The 15,717-nt window shown below is 40.8% G+C and overlaps 1 protein-coding gene across 1 annotated transcript in view; it reads left to right on the top strand.

Moving 5' to 3' along the window:
* The window catches only part of SLC2A13 (solute carrier family 2 member 13), a 171,772-nt gene that overhangs the window by 104,937 nt on the left and 51,118 nt on the right, over positions 1-15,717 (top strand). The window lies entirely within an intron of this gene.

Below are 15,717 nucleotides of genomic sequence, written 5' to 3' on the forward strand. Positions count from 1 at the left end.
ATTAATCTGGGTGATTGTTACTGTAATACCATTGATATGGCATATAGCAACCATAGTAGTGATGACATACAGTATTATATAGCAATTATCATCATACAATTCAAATCATTGGCTATTCTCACCCAAAATCAAATCCCCTTGAGGTACACATCGGACTTCCCCATCCTTCCGCATTATCCACCAAGTGCACCCGGGTCCTTGAGCAAAAGCAATCCCACAGATGGGTTTGCCTTTGCCCGAGGCAGGAATAACCCAGACTGCCTTCCCCAGCATATTTTTTATGTGCACTACAGGAACTTTATTCCCATCTACAGTACGTAAAAGTTCTGACTGGGCAGGGCCTGCTCGATTGGCAGATCCCCTCGTGTTGACTAACCAGGTGGCCTTTGCTAAATGTGTATCCCAATGTTTGAACGTCCCAGCACCCATTGCTCTCAGCGTAGTCTTTAACAGTCCATTGTATCGTTCAATTTTCCCAGAGGCTGGTGCATGAGAGGGAATGTGATACACCCACTCAATGCCATGCTCTTTGGCCCAGGTGTCTATGAGGTTGTTTTGGAAATGAGTCCCGTTGTTTGACTCAGTTCTTTCTGGGGTGCCATGTCGCTATAAAACTTGCTTTTCAAGGCCCAGGATAGTGTTGCAGGTGGTGGCATGGGGCACAGGATATGTTTCCAGCCATCCGGTGGTTGCCTCCACCATTGTAAGCACGTGGCGCTTGCCTTGGCGGGTTTGTGGGAGTGTGATATAATCAATCTGCCAGGCCTCCCCATATTTATATTTCAGCCATCGTCCTCCATACCAAAGAGGCTTTAACCACTTGGCTTGCTTGATCGCAGTGCATGTTTCGCATTCATGGATAACCTGCGCAATAGTGTCCATGGTCAAGTCCACCCCTCAATCACAAGCCCATGTATATGTTGCATCTCTTCCTTGGTGGCCTGAGGTGTCACAGGCCCACTGAGCTAGAAATAATTCACCCTTATGTTGCCTGTCCAGATCCACCTGAGCCACTTCAATCTGAGCAGCCTGATCCACCTGCTGGTTGTTTTGATGTTCTTCAGTGGCCTGACTCGGGTATGTGAGCATCTACGTGACGGACTTTTACAACCAGGTTGTCTACCCAGGCAGCAATATCTTGCCACAATGCGGCAGCCCAGATGGGTTTGCCTCTGTGCTGCCAATTGCTCTGCTTCCATTGCTGCAACCACCCCCACAGGGCATTTGCCACCATCCATGAGTCAGTATAGAGATAGAGCACTGGCCACTTTTCTCGGTCAGCAATGTCTAAAGCCAGCTGGATGGCCTTTACTTCTGCAAATTGGCTCGATTCACCTTCTCCTTCAGCAGTTTCTGCAACTTGTCACATAGGACTCCATACAGCAGCTTTCCACCTCCGATGCTTTCCCACAATACGACAGGACCCATCAGTGAACAGCTTCTTTTTTTCCGGCAGTTTATTATACATTGGGGCCTCCTCAGCATGCGTGACCTCCTCCTCTGGTGATGTTCTGAAGTCTTTGCCTTCTGGCCAGTCCATGATCACTTCCAGGATTCCTGGGCGACTGGGGTTTCCTATTCGAGCCCGTTGTGTGATCAGTGTGACCCACTTACTCCACGTAGCATCAGCTGCATGATGTGTACAGGGGATCCTCCCTTTGAACATCCAGCCTAGCACCAGCAGTCGGGGTGCCAGGAGGAGCTGTGCTTCAGTGCCGATCACTTCCGAAGCAGCTTGAACCCCTTCATGTGCTGCTAATATCTCTTTTTCAGTTGGCAGGGCCTCGGATCCTGTGTATCCCCAACTCCAAAACCTTAGGGGTTGACCCAGGTCTCAAGTGTCCCCTGGTGCTTTTTGCCAGAGGCTCCAGGTTCTCCCTGGCTGCGGTGTAGAACACATTTTTTACATCTTGCCCTGCCCAGACTGGCCCCAGGGCTACTGCATGGACTATCTCCCGTTTAATTTGTTCAAAAGCTTGTCGTTGCTCAGGGCCCCATTTGAAATCGTTCTTCTTCCAGGTCACTTGATAGAGAGGGTTTACGATCAGACTGTAATTTGGAATATGCATTCTCCAAAAACCCACACCACCTAAGAAAGCTTGTGTTTCCTTTTTGCTAGTTGGTGGAGACATGGCTGTTATTTTGTTGATCACATCCATTGGGATCTGACGACGTCCATCTTACTATTTTATTTCTAAAAACTGGATCTCCTGTGCAGGTCCCTTGACCTTACTTTGTTTTATGGCAAAACCGGCTTTCAGAAGGATTTGGACTATTTTCTTCCCTTTCTCGAAAACCTCTTCTGCTGTGTTGCCCCATACAATGATGTCATCAATGTATTGCAGGTGTTCTGGAGCCTCACCCTGTTCCAGTGCAGTCTGGATCAGTCCATGGCAAATGGTAGGGCTGTATTTCCACCCCTGGGGCAGTCGGTTCCAGGTGTACTGGAAGCCCCTCCAAGTGAAAGTACTATACCAGCTACTAGAAAGAAAATTAACTCTATCCTAGGCAGAACCAGGACACTGCTTTAACTTTCTCATTGCATCCAAAGAGTAATGATAATTCTACTTAGCATTTATGGCAACTGGTGCGGAAGTCACAAACTTCACAGCAGTGGCAAAGCATAGTTGTACCCACCTAACAATTAAGAAAGTACAAGCTAAGAGCTAAATCCACAGGGGAATGAGTAAATTCGATTTCCTCAGGTAAAATTCCTGACATCTTCACATAGAACATGAGTGGACTGAGGTGTGTGTGAAGGAGTTTCACAAAGGTCAGTGGCTTGACCAGAGGACCAGCAAGCCATGCTGTAGGAGGTGGCAAGGGGAGAGATAGCTTCCTCTAGAGCGGGGCGATACCTGCCGCCTCTTGCATTTTCAGCCGTGAATCTCCTTCTAGAGTGAGGTGTCTAACCTAGGGTAGGTCTTTCTCAAAAGAAGTCAGAAGGGTCGCTTTAAGGTGCGGTAAGGCTTGGTGATTTGGGCACCCAGCACACCAGGTGAGGCACAGTTGTTGAATGGACCTCAGCTTGTGTAAGTGATTCTCTAGATTTGGTACTAAAAGCGTGTTCTGGGTCTTTCCAGCTGATGGTGTTACATTTTTGTATTAAACTTTTTGGACTGGGAATTAGAATCCAGTTCTTCTCACCTCTGCTGTAATCGGAGCATGTCCACAAAACATATTCAGGGCATGGAGCGAAACAATGTGGGTAGGAAGAGGTCTAACTTGAGAATCTCAGGTTAGAGCATCAGAACTTGAGACTGATGGTTTGTTTATTTATTGGCAGAAAAGCAGAAACACATACTTGGGATGCTTGCAGATTACTTTGTAGTAAGTGAGAGGCAAAGAACTAGGCTGTTCAGGCAATTTTTACTGTTGAAAGTGAAGAGGAAATTTCAAAAGCAGCAGCTAGATGCTGCATTCAGGTAGATTAATCATTCAAACATCCAGAAATCAAACCCTTTGGTTTTCTGATTGTCATTTATATGCTATGTTAATATTACTTTTGTGGTTTTACCCATCCTGAACATGAAAGGAAAAAAAATCTGTGTACATTGGTGATATCGCTCTAAGGAATTTTTTGGGTCTGCCATGATTTTTTTCCTTTCTCGGCTGGAATAGATGGGACGAAAGACAACAGAAAAGACTGTGTGTAATAGAAGCAGACACCGCCAAATTAATATTCACACTGCACGCATTTAAGTTTGCTGGGCAATTAATTTTGTTTTCTAAGGAAGGAGAAAATACAAGTCTGTTGAGATCTAGTCTGTGCAGTGTATGTCTGAAATATATTGCAAGGGTAATATTTGATTGTATGAATATTAAAACCTGAGATTGGATTTAGAAATCTCAATTAAAGCACCACAAGTGAGTGGCATGAGTTTGAAAGACACTGAACAGTTGCCATTTCTTGGTATTTGGTGCCAGAAACATCTAAAAATAAAATTCCTGAATGCAGATTTAGAATGGTCAGTTGAGGTTGTCAACTTAGGATATTTTTGCCAAAACCAGTACTTCAAAAAAAGATCTCATCTGCCACGACAAATAATCGAATAATGAGCTCAGATGGTGTCACTCCAGAACTACTCTTTTGGGTTTGTTTTTTAAACAGTCCTGAAATGACTGTTGATAATATGGGTGCATCTGTGCATTTGAGCCCGGGGAAGACTTTTGTGCCAGTTATTTCCCAGAACTATTTTTTTTTTTCTTACATAGGACATATGCTTAAAATTTTTACTAGTAAGGGCATTGTGCCCAGTAGTGACTGCAGCTATGGTGTACTCGTATGCACATATGCATGCTGTTATTGCTTATCATGTAGTTTTCCCTGAATGACTGTGGGATTGTTGCCAATAGATTTTTTTTTTCCTGGTGGTGCTGTAATAGACTAATTCAGAATGAGAAGAAAAAATATATTTACTGCAACGTTCTTGAAGTAGGCTTCCACCATTTATTCCAACATCATTGGGTGTATGTGTTAGGGTCATTGCAGTGGCTTTAAGACCTCCTCCCTAACGTTATAGCAGTGCTAGAGCCTTTCATGGCACAGCACTGGCTGTGTTGCTGTGTGCTTAGGCGCTGCCTTTAACGCCATCCTGCACCATGTGTCAGGGACTTGGTCAACCTCACTTACCTTGCAGATGAGTTTTTCCTCACTGGGTCATTAACTGTTAACTTTCTCATTTCTGCTGTCCTTTGTCCAACCCTATGTCCCCAGCAATATATTCTGCTATTGATTTTATCTTTTTCTGTTTTCTTTTCTTTTCATTGCTGGAATCCCTTGACAGTCAGTCGTCTCAGTAGCCTAACTTCTGGTTAAATTAGTTTTTTCCTTCGTGCATCCTCTTGCCTTTCCAGAAGTGCAGCCCATTGTTGGGCCTGACACTTGTTCCTCTGGAGGGACAGGGATGTTGTGTTCAAGTATTTGAAACCTGATCCAAAGAAATCCAAAGTCTTTAAGACAGTAGGGGACTTTCTCTTGGTTTTGTGCTGTCTGGCAGCACCGTTCTTAAGAGCAGCGTTGTCTCTGGCCACTTGGCTTTGATAATTGTGACATTGGGACAAGTAGGAAGGAAGCTGAAGGGCAGCTTCGGGCTTTCTCGGTTTTAAAATTGACACTGGGGTGTAGTTCAGCGACCTAAGAAAGGAGGCTTGATACAGCAATCAATTATTGATTTCTACAAAATAGGCAAGACTCAGATTTAAAAGTTCTTAGGAAATCTCTATTACAAGGTCAATCAGTATCTTAAAATAAATAAATATATAGCTTGATAGCCACAAAGACTTTATTATGTCTCTGTTAAGTTTTTCTTGGTGACCAGAAGATACGACGGCATATTCATTATTTCAGACCAATTTCATGGATTCTTAGCAAGAATTCATTACAATCATTCTCATGGGTTGAGCTCTAAAAATGCTAAGCTGTGCAAGATAAACATAATTAATGCAACATCTTCTAATTAAAATTGAAAAGGATAGAATATTAATAAGATTTCACATATGAATTAATACTTGTAGTGTCACTGGAATATTAACTAGTTTTTATATGCTATAGACAAATTATTTTGATAATTTGTATGATTTCAATATGGAAATAAATTTCTGTATATGGAAGACTGAGGTTTTATTAAGAGAGTTACAGATTTGGGAGATTTACAAAGATCTTGTTTCTGGTTTTGTATGAACGTTTAAAACCCTGTAAACTTTTAGATTCGTAGTGGTTATGTTGTCTGTAAGTGAACTTACTCATTTAAAAAAAAGAATAAAGTGTGGTTTCATGGAAGGAAGTATTTTTCTTTTGAAATCTAGTCTCCTGTGCTTAGCTGCTGAGCTTTCATAAGATACCCCTTACTTGAAAATACAAGAATTGGAGGAGTGAAAGAGGGGGTTGGGGTTTTTTGGGGTTTTTTTGGTTGGAGTGGGCGAGGGTGTTGTTTGTTTTTTTTAAATTACATTTTTTAAAAGTTGTTAAGTGACTAGCAGGAGTGCAAGATGAAGCATTCAGAAATGAGGAGATATCAGAAATAATTTACTCTGTGCAAGGAGTGAAATGGTAGGATGGTAAGAGAGCAGGAGCCTGACAGAGCTTCTGGGATGGAGGAGAAGGGGCAGGAGCTGATCTGAGCATGGTGGCTCAGACCACCACGGGGCTAAGTGAGCAGAAATCAGGAATCAGTAGCAGAGTAAATGGGCAGTAATGTGGTCACATCTGTAAAGATTTGTAAAGATTGTGTCGTATTTCATTATACCATCAAAGGCCAAATTAGGGCTTTGCAGCTTTGTGGCTGTAAGATTCATTTATTTAATGTGCATTCTACAGCTTATAAATACGTACTACCTGTCTTCACTGCGTGGATGCAGTACCATCTCTGGTGTATACAGTGCCATGGTCTTTGAAGAACCGGCAGAAAATGTTAGAGACATCATTTGTGAGCTATTAGTCCTATCTAATCACTCTGAATTAGCTGCATTCTCCCAAGTAGTTGTGCAATGCTTATGTCCTTCTATGGGAAGATACAGGTATGTATATTAATGAATTTGTTGGTAAGGGGAATGGTGGGGCTAATGCTCTCAGGATTGAGTCATGTATCTTGGCCATGGAAAGGGCTATTTTTAAACGGACATTTTTGTGTAGTTCCCATTTGTATATATTGAAATTATTATTCTAAATGCCTATGTATTTGTCATATGTTTATAATTAGGAAAAATGTAAACAAAGCTCAGATACGCCAGTAGTAGGTGACAGTATGGCACCTTTAAGCAGTTATTTCAGTGCTGTCTAATAAAATGTGAAATGGTTTCCTCAGGAAGCTCCACCAACAGGGTTACTAAGAGCAGGCCTATTTAAAGCTCCACAGAGCCTATGTGGGGAATCTGACCCTGCTGGGGTGAATAAAAGAACTAGAAGTGCAATATTTTGAAGATGCACTATCTGAAAAAAAGCACTGTGCAAACTGAATAACTTTGTCTTGCTGTGCATGAAAAAATCCTCTTTTTTTCTTAACTGAAAAATGACTGAGATCAGATCCTTTAAAGAACAGTGAAATTACTTTTTTATTAAACACTTTATAGTGCATTTATTAACATACGATTTTCCTTCTGCCTGCCTGGAAGGGAAGTTTGGGACATTTAGCATGATTCCATTCAGATACTAAACCATGGATGAAAAGTTGGGGTTAAATTGTGGTTATCTTTTTATTATTCATAAGCAAAAATTAGAAGTAGTACATTTTTTCCCAAAATATAAATAAATATTTAGCACAGAAGCTTTCTCTTTCTTGAGAAAGCATCCGTGAACTAGGTTCAAAAGAAAGCATGTTTCAGGTTTTTTCATTACCTTTTCAGATCCCATTACTCCCAGCTTGCTAACTCCTGGCTCTTATAGTGAGACTATAGTGTATATAGTCCCTTTGCTGCTGGGCTTGGCTTAAACAAAGGGGCTAGGTTGGTTATTTTATTTTTTTTAATGCTATGTACATTTAGGAAGTCTACTGGTTTTAATGAGGACTGATTTGATTTTTTGGGATGCCAGACAGCTTACGGCAGGCATTAGTGCTTTCCAGCATTAGAATACTCTGGAATATTAAACATAATGTAAATGAAACTAAAGTTGTCAGAATAAATGAATAACTGAATGAAATATATTTTGTGAAACACCTGGGGGATTTTCTTTCCTTGCTTTTATACTTATTAATTTGCAGAGAGCACTAATCTGCAGTGAGACTCTGGAGCGTCATTATTCTGCTGCAGGTAGTACTGGTGGATAACTGCAAATAGTCATCCATCTTCCTCCTCTTCCCAAAAGCCTCAGTGGTCTCCATTTATAAAATAGGGATGACGGTGGTGGTTCTCTTTCATAAAGGTTCTGTTGAAGAGTTAGACACTTATATATTGAGTGCAGACAGTGAAACCAAGGTGAAAAAGTTGACATTATTTTGGTTTTTGTTGCAATGCCAAGCTTACAGGTTACAGTTACGGAGTCCAGCCTATTTGTTCTGTGCTGGAAACTGCATCTCTGTTTTGGGAAGAGGAGGAGGTCAAGACTTCATTCCCCCTAGTGCTTTCATTTAATTTCCAGCTCTGCCTGTTACTCTTCAGTTTAACTCTCCAGTTAAATTCAACCTACTTCTTCAGTGGATTAAACTATAGGGTTCTGTCCTTGAATTTACAGAGCACTTTGTCTGTTACAGACTTATGTGGGGGTTTGGTATTATTTTTCTGCCTTTTTTTTTTTCCTTTTAAATAATAGTTCTAAATCCTCCTCGTATTTGACCATTTTTCTGTTATGAATAAGAAAACAATTTCCCTCCCCCATAGTTTCAGGTGAGATCTGTGAAGGACCCACATAAATGGGTGAAATGACTGAGCATGAAAAGCACTCTGGCTGTGTGCAGAGATGTATCTGGTGGAGAATGAATACGCAAAAAAAAAATGAAAAGGAATTTTTCTCTAATCTCTCAGCAGATACTGCAACGGTATTTTCAAATGACCCAATAGCTGTGTGACAGTATCCCATTAAATTAGGGAAGTGAATTCCTTTGTGTATCTTGATGATCTTAAGGCTTTAAAGGTATTTTTAATCCCTGTCAAACACTGGTACACTTACTTTGCTTAATAGCTATAGAATTTAGTCTCTTTGGGCACTAAAAAAAAAAATCCAGTGTTTTCTTAACATAATTAAATGGTAATCCTTAAAACCTTTTCATGTGCCTTGCATGTGGATAACGTGTGGTGAATCAGAGAACATATTGGGTGTAAAGAATTATCTGTCAAACAGTACCAAATGCTGAGGGGTTTTATTATCAAAATATACTGATTGTAATAAATGACATTCACTATGTCATTTCACTCTGTGCTGAAAGCATTTATAACACAGTACATCATTACTGCTAAATGGGGAATTTGAAGGTATAATTACAGTAGGTAAGTGTACAGTGGCACTCCCCTGGGTTGCCTCCCAGGCACTCTTTTTGAAAAATCCAGTATAGACTTTGAGATGAGACAGCAACCTTTTCCTCAGAGAGCTCTTCAGGACTTCAAGAGTGGAAGTATGAGAAAGAATATTCAACTGTTGGTCTTAAACTGGAGTCCTGTAAAGTAGCAGAGTCTGCTTCAGTAAGATTTCAGGATCTGGTCCTTAGATCTTTTGCCTTCTTAACCTGAAAATAAAGGTACCTGTATCAGTAGTCCTGTTTTATAGCTGAAGTCCGGTTGCCTTTGGAGCTAATGAGCTGGAAGGGTCTTATTGACATCCAGTGGATAGATGATAAAAGACCTTTTGTTTGTACATTGTCATACAGGCACATCTCATCTGTGCCACGAGAGATGCCGCTGACATGCACAAACAGCAACATCTTATAACTGATTAAATTATTGTTGGGTATCTTTTGGAAGACAACAGCAGATATGACAAAATGTCCCCTGCTGCCCTGCTGAAGCAATTCATCACGTGAAGTAAAACAAGATGCATTGCATTTAACAGAATGGTATTAGCCCCAAAGTTTGTGTGCGTATGTATGTGTATATAATTGCACATGGAGTAATATCTATTTAAATATACAGTATTTTCTTGTGTAAGTATCATTGTTCACATTCTCTGTGATTTTTAAATTAAAAAAGGTGGGAAGAAAAAAAGGTGAAACCAGATTTACTAATATTTTTGAAACATAACAACTGTTACTATTTTAGAGAACAGCGGAGTGTCCTGCAGGAGGGCCTGGCACTGAAACTGTACTGTGCAGAGTGGAACCTTGAGACAAGCTAATCGTGTTCTTTTGGGTGCTGCCAGTCTGCAGTAGGGCACAAGTATAGGTCATGAGGTATGTTTTCAAAAGACGAATTGAAGGAAGGTGGTACACATGCTAAAGAGGAAAGCAATCAAATCATCCTATTTCAAGCAAGAGGCTGTCTGCATAATTTTCAAAGTTAAGTAAGTGCAAAGATGGCTAAAAAGTTTACAATCAAGTTGGATCAGAGGAGAGCAGAGATTGTGAGGGGATTGTACAAGACCTGACAGAACTAGTTTTGCTGGACAGGTTTGCCCCGTCTGTCACTATACTGGCTTTCAGAGGGTGGTTGAAGTTGTTCAATACTCCCTCTTCAACTTAACAGTTGATGTTTTAAGGTTTTAATTTTTTAAGGAATCTAAAGGCTGTAAACTGACTAATGTGATAGTCCTGGGACTGATGCCAAATCGTAGTGATGAAATGGATTTTTACAGCTTTTGTGATCAACTTTATTATATGTCTAATGTCAAAGATAAGATTAGATCTTATCCTTGCTGTGACTTTCCTTTTCATTATCCATAGCTAATGGAGATTCAGCATCAACAAAGTTTTGTCTGGCAAAAGCAATTCCCATTGAAAAGTAGATCTGTGCTCAGATATTTCATAATATCAGTGCTACTGTTGCTATTAATACTACTAATTTATATTATAGGAGTTCAGAAAGGAGGCGATCAAATTTGTGTTTCACAGAATCAGACTGGTTGAGGTTGGAAGGGACCTTTAGAGGTCATCTGGTCCAATCCACATGCTCAAGCAGGGGGTTTAAAAAGCAAAGTAAGAGATTAAGCAGACATGATTAGAGATGCAGACAGGGAAGCAGCAGAGTTTCAATAACTGCCCAGGTCTCCAAACTGGTGTCCATGGTTGCTCTGAATGCAACCTCTGCGAGTGGAAACTGCTGCATCTCCCTTATCACTGTGGTGTGTAGAACATGAAGCTGGGAAGTTGAACCATGTTATCCAACACTCCAATTATATCATCGAATGCTGCTATATTGCTCTGCAATCCTTATTTCAAACAAGTCTAACCAAGGGATATTTTTACTTTGCTGCTTCTACAGCACCTTGCCAATGTGCCTGTTTCCCTTCCTCAGGCTTCATATGGTGCTTAGCGGGGCCATAGCATCCCTCCTGTCGGAGAGCCTCCACACCTGGCTCCTTCCAGATATATCAACTTCTTCCTACCTTGTTTTCATTTCCAGTACTTTGGCATCTAATTTCCCATATGCTGCTCTTGGTTTCTCCTGCTGTTTCTCTGAGTTCATCTACACAGATGAGTTGCCACAGTTTAACATATTGGTGAAGCCATGGTAATTCTGCAGGCCCTTAGTGATGAAAGTGTCAACTTAAACTGTCTTGATTAAATCCCTTTCATAACATAGGTGTAAGTGGGTAAGACAGGCAGATGCAGGCTTGCTCTGTCTACAAGCCTGCTTTACTCTAGAAGGTGTTCTCAAGCTTATATAGTCCATCTTTCAGTAAATTGCAGTTACTCGATGTGCCTGGCCCCTTTCCAGCAGTGGTAATACCAATGGGAGTTTCCTGGCTTGTGCTTCTTGTTTTTCAGCACCTCTGAATCTTCAGAAATGCCAGACACGATAAGATTGTTGTGTTCAAGCTACAAACAAAAGACTAAAGAGGAAGGTGTGTACGTCTGCAGGATTAAACACAGTTAATAACAGTAGTGCTATTATACAAATTCACTTTCAGTTCCCAGCAAAAGTATATCATACACAAATTCACATCAGGCCTTTGAGTAGGTGGAATGTATGTAGGAGCATGGGGTCTTTCCCCAACCCCTCCTCCTGCAGCTAGTGGTATGTGGCAAGCTAAGCCGGCCGCTGCCAAGCGTTGCATTGCTGTGGAGGTTCTGCATTCCACACCATGGAAGTGCCATTTGTTGGGCTGTTGCTGTTCAAGTTAGCAAGATGTAAAACCACCATGATCTTTTATCACCCAAAGGTGAAATGTGTAGGATGGCTTAACCTATTTTCCTCATTGTTGTCGTAATGTATATATTCAAAGCGTGTGTCAGAGCAACAAGCTATCTTGGAGAACGTTATAACTGTATTTACAAGGATGCGGGATAGTTTGCAAAAGGAGGGAAACATGAAACAAATTAGAAGACTTGTAAGTTGAGTGGGACACTTTTGTTCGAATCAGTGTGAAATTTGAATTAACATTAGTCCCTCAGATTTTTTTTAGAAGATGGTGTCTGTCTAAATGGCATAGTCTCATACTAATACAGCTGCCTGGCTTGAGAGAGGGCACCATGGCCAGCCTGCAGGTGTCCGTACCTGAAAATGTGGACTTGCTGCTTCTCACTTGAACCCTTCACCATTTCAAAAGTCAGCTGGGGGACAAGACTCTATATTCCATGTGTATATAGGCTGTAATATATTGCTGTTTGTAAAATAACTATGCTTTGTCTTATGCTTGGCAGCACGAGTCACTCTAGTCGGAGCTATAGGCAGGAGGAAGTTGTGACCAGGCTTCCCTCGGTGTGATAGCCCTGCTGCACGGGGCCGGGCAAGCTGCAGCGCCCTCGGTACCTTGTCTAGGTAACGCTGCACACCTAGCCCAGCCTGGACACATCTAATGCAGCTCCCATGCTGGAAATCATCAGACTTGGTGGGAATAAGCTTTAGTAATTCCTAAAGGAGCAGAGAAACAGGTTGAAGGTGTAAATGAAACACCATTTTCTGAATGTGGAGCGTGTTTTGTTACGAATACTTTTGTCTGTCTTAGTCCAATAATTCTAACATATAATAAACTGATAGAGCAGGAGGAGAGGATCTTTGTTAGTGCACAGTTGCAGAAAAAGAGCATTTAAATCTGTTGAAATTTCCACCATTTTGGATTTTCTTCAATATTTAATCATTTGCTTCTTGGCTATTGCACTACTTGCCATTTCACTTTGCATTATTTCAGTTGTGTTGAGAAAAAAAAGATAGAGGGTTTCGTTATCTCTAGGGACTGATTTTCTTGGACTGAGTAGTTTGAGTAGTTGGGCAGTGATTTCCAAAGTATCGTGCTAGAAAATATTACGACACACACCCTTGCAAAGCAGTGCCAGAGTACTCTGGTTTGGTTTTCTTAAAAGCAAAAATGTAAATGTTTTCAAGATGTTGAAAGGTACTTCTGAGTTACTTAGATTTATTCATTAATTTTACAAGAATTACAAATTCTGTCCAAAAAGGCTGACATCCCTAGACAGAAACTTTGTTGCAGTAGACTTGATATAACAGATGTGATATAGCAGACTTGATATAACCTTGTGAAAGGTGGGGGCAATCAAAGCTGTGATGGCAGCTTATTGACAGTCTTTGGTTTTTTTGATTGAGAGCTACAAAGCCTGGCATGGTGGGCTGTTTCTCTGCTGCTGAATGAGCTAACCTGGGAACCCTGATGCGTCTGGAATTGTCTGCAAGACCCACTTGAAGGCGGGAAATTCTCCTTTTCTTTAAACATTGGATGTCATTGCTTTAAAAAAATACTGACCCTTTAAAGGAGAAGAGGAAGGAAAGTGTTTGGGGGTGCTTCGTTTCCTCCAATACTGTGCATTTTCAGTATATAGTCAAAGGATGAGTTTGAGGATTCTTGAATGTGGAAATGTTTCAATTTTTCTTTTTAATGCATAGCAACTCTTGATAGAACAACTACATAATTTTGACATCCTCAGAAACGATCAATATTAAAATCTTTCTCCATATATCCAACTCAGTTACTTTGTGTGGCTTTGTAATTGTCTGTATTTATTTGCTTTCTAAGATACAGTACTTGCTTAAAAATTCCAAGGATACACATGTACTTTTGTCATTTTCTTCACATTTTAGAAAATAAGCTAGGACTGCACAACTTTGTCACTGAAATTGCATTCCCTACAGGAGCTGCAGTATTCACTATGGTTGTATAATATCACAACGTGACCTTTTTCTGCCACATAGTTTTTTCCCTTGTCAGGAAGAAATTAAAAAGACCTATCATGTTGTTACATTAATAGGCGGTTAGGGCTGCACAGGTTGGTATAAAAAAAACGGGCATACTAAAATAGGTAAGCATAAGCAAATGTATTTAGTAGTTATCATAATCTATGCAAGCGTTCTTTTAAATTTTTGAAATCAGATTGCTATGCCATAATAAACATGAACGTCATTGCCCAGCACCCAGGCTTTGGTAGCTTGGCATTTGGATTTGCAGAATCTAAATTCCCCTGGTTTGTTTTCCATAGAAATGAAATATGTTGTTTATTTATGGATGAACGCTAAGCTTCTAGTTGAGAATATATAACCAGGGAGTGCAATAAGCAACCAGAATGAATGTCAGGGGCAGAAGGTGCCCATTGGTATGTATCAGGCAGTAGACATCTACGTGTTTTTATATGATTCTTTATTCTTTGCTTTTTTAACCACATAGAATCAGTACGCGATACATTGCTGCTGACAACTGGCAATTTCTGACTTCCCAGTAGAGTTGGATTTTGAGAAGATTTAGATGTGTGGAGTTAAACATGGCTTCCTGAAGCCTTGTGTGTGGAAGTAAATAAGAGTTTCATAGTAGGTGTCAGTGGGCCAAGACTTGACATTTATTGTTATTTTCCTACCCTTAAGAAGAAAAAGAAAGGTGTATTGGGAGATCAGAGACTGTTTGGATGATTTTGGTGACTAGAACAGTGCAGTTAGCAATTTAATTTAGAGAGCCTTAAGAAGTGAGGACGCATTACCTTTAGAGTTTTAATTCAGATGATGTCTATCCTTCATGAATCTTTGACTCTCCAAGTTTCGCACCCTTGCTGGGATCTCAGAGTGTGCAGCTCTTTCAGATGAAATGAGCCTGGATGAGGCATTGCAGTTGCTGACGGGTAGGCAGACCATGGAGCCAGGCTCAAAACCCATGTGTGTGTAGATACGCGGTCCTCAGTACCAACAGTTTCACTCTGGAGGTCCTCTCCTGCTGCACCACGAGTTGGTTGTATAGGCGTGGCCTCAAATGACTGTACTAGTGGGGAAGGGGAGCTGAGGAAGGGAGCTGGGAGGATCTAATTACCTTGTCTTAGCCAATGGGCGAGGCAGTAACATCCAGATGTAGGCGCAATCATTTATGGCTGGTAGTGTCTTAAATGGCTCAAGCACTTTTGCAAGTAGTCAGCTGAGCATATTGTCCATCATGGATTATTGATTTGAAAAAAAAAGTGGTTTATGCTTAGAATAGAAAAATGTAGACCACTAAAATTTCTGAGGATAACACATCTGGGCATTAAGACAACAAGGGGACATTTAAAGCAAGCTGCATTTTGACCCGGGGTGGGGGGGGAGTGAGCTTTGACATTTTTGATGGTTATTCCTTTGTGAAAGCCTATAGGCTGCAAGGTATTTGAGGGCTTGAACATTCAGTATTTCAGTCAGCACAGATTAATAGAACAAGATGAAAAGTACTTCTGCAGCATGAACAAAACTACTCGTGTTTTCTTGAAGGTTTATTTAGCTCTCCCTGAGAACATAGGCACAATATCTGTGTTCATTTGATCTCTGTGAAAAGTGGTGGATGGCTTCCTTTTTTTTTTTTCCCTTTTCATTTTGCTCAGTTGATTTATTTATGAGTTACTGTTTGTGTGGAATGGTTGATTGGTTTTAGAGAGAAGTGGAAACTTCTGTCAAACGCTCCTGTTGGGTGTAGATTCATGTCCCTGCAATGTGGTGCTAAGGCATTTCAAAGCAATTGTATTCTCGTTAAGACAAAAGTAATACGATAGAGAAGGTTTCGGGCGCTTCGGTGGCAGTGAAATAAAACTGCAAAACCTAAAACCAGGAGGTTGCAAGTGTCGCTTGCAATGTGTTGGATGCCATAGATTAGTTCTGTATGACCTTTTGCAGGAGTGAAAACGTATTAGATTTTCGAGCTATCTTTCCCTAGACAGTACACAGAGTGCTAAA

The sequence above is a fragment of the Aptenodytes patagonicus genome, chromosome 1 (genome assembly GCF_965638725.1).
Source record: "Aptenodytes patagonicus chromosome 1, bAptPat1.pri.cur, whole genome shotgun sequence".
NCBI lineage: Eukaryota > Metazoa > Chordata > Aves > Sphenisciformes > Spheniscidae > Aptenodytes > Aptenodytes patagonicus.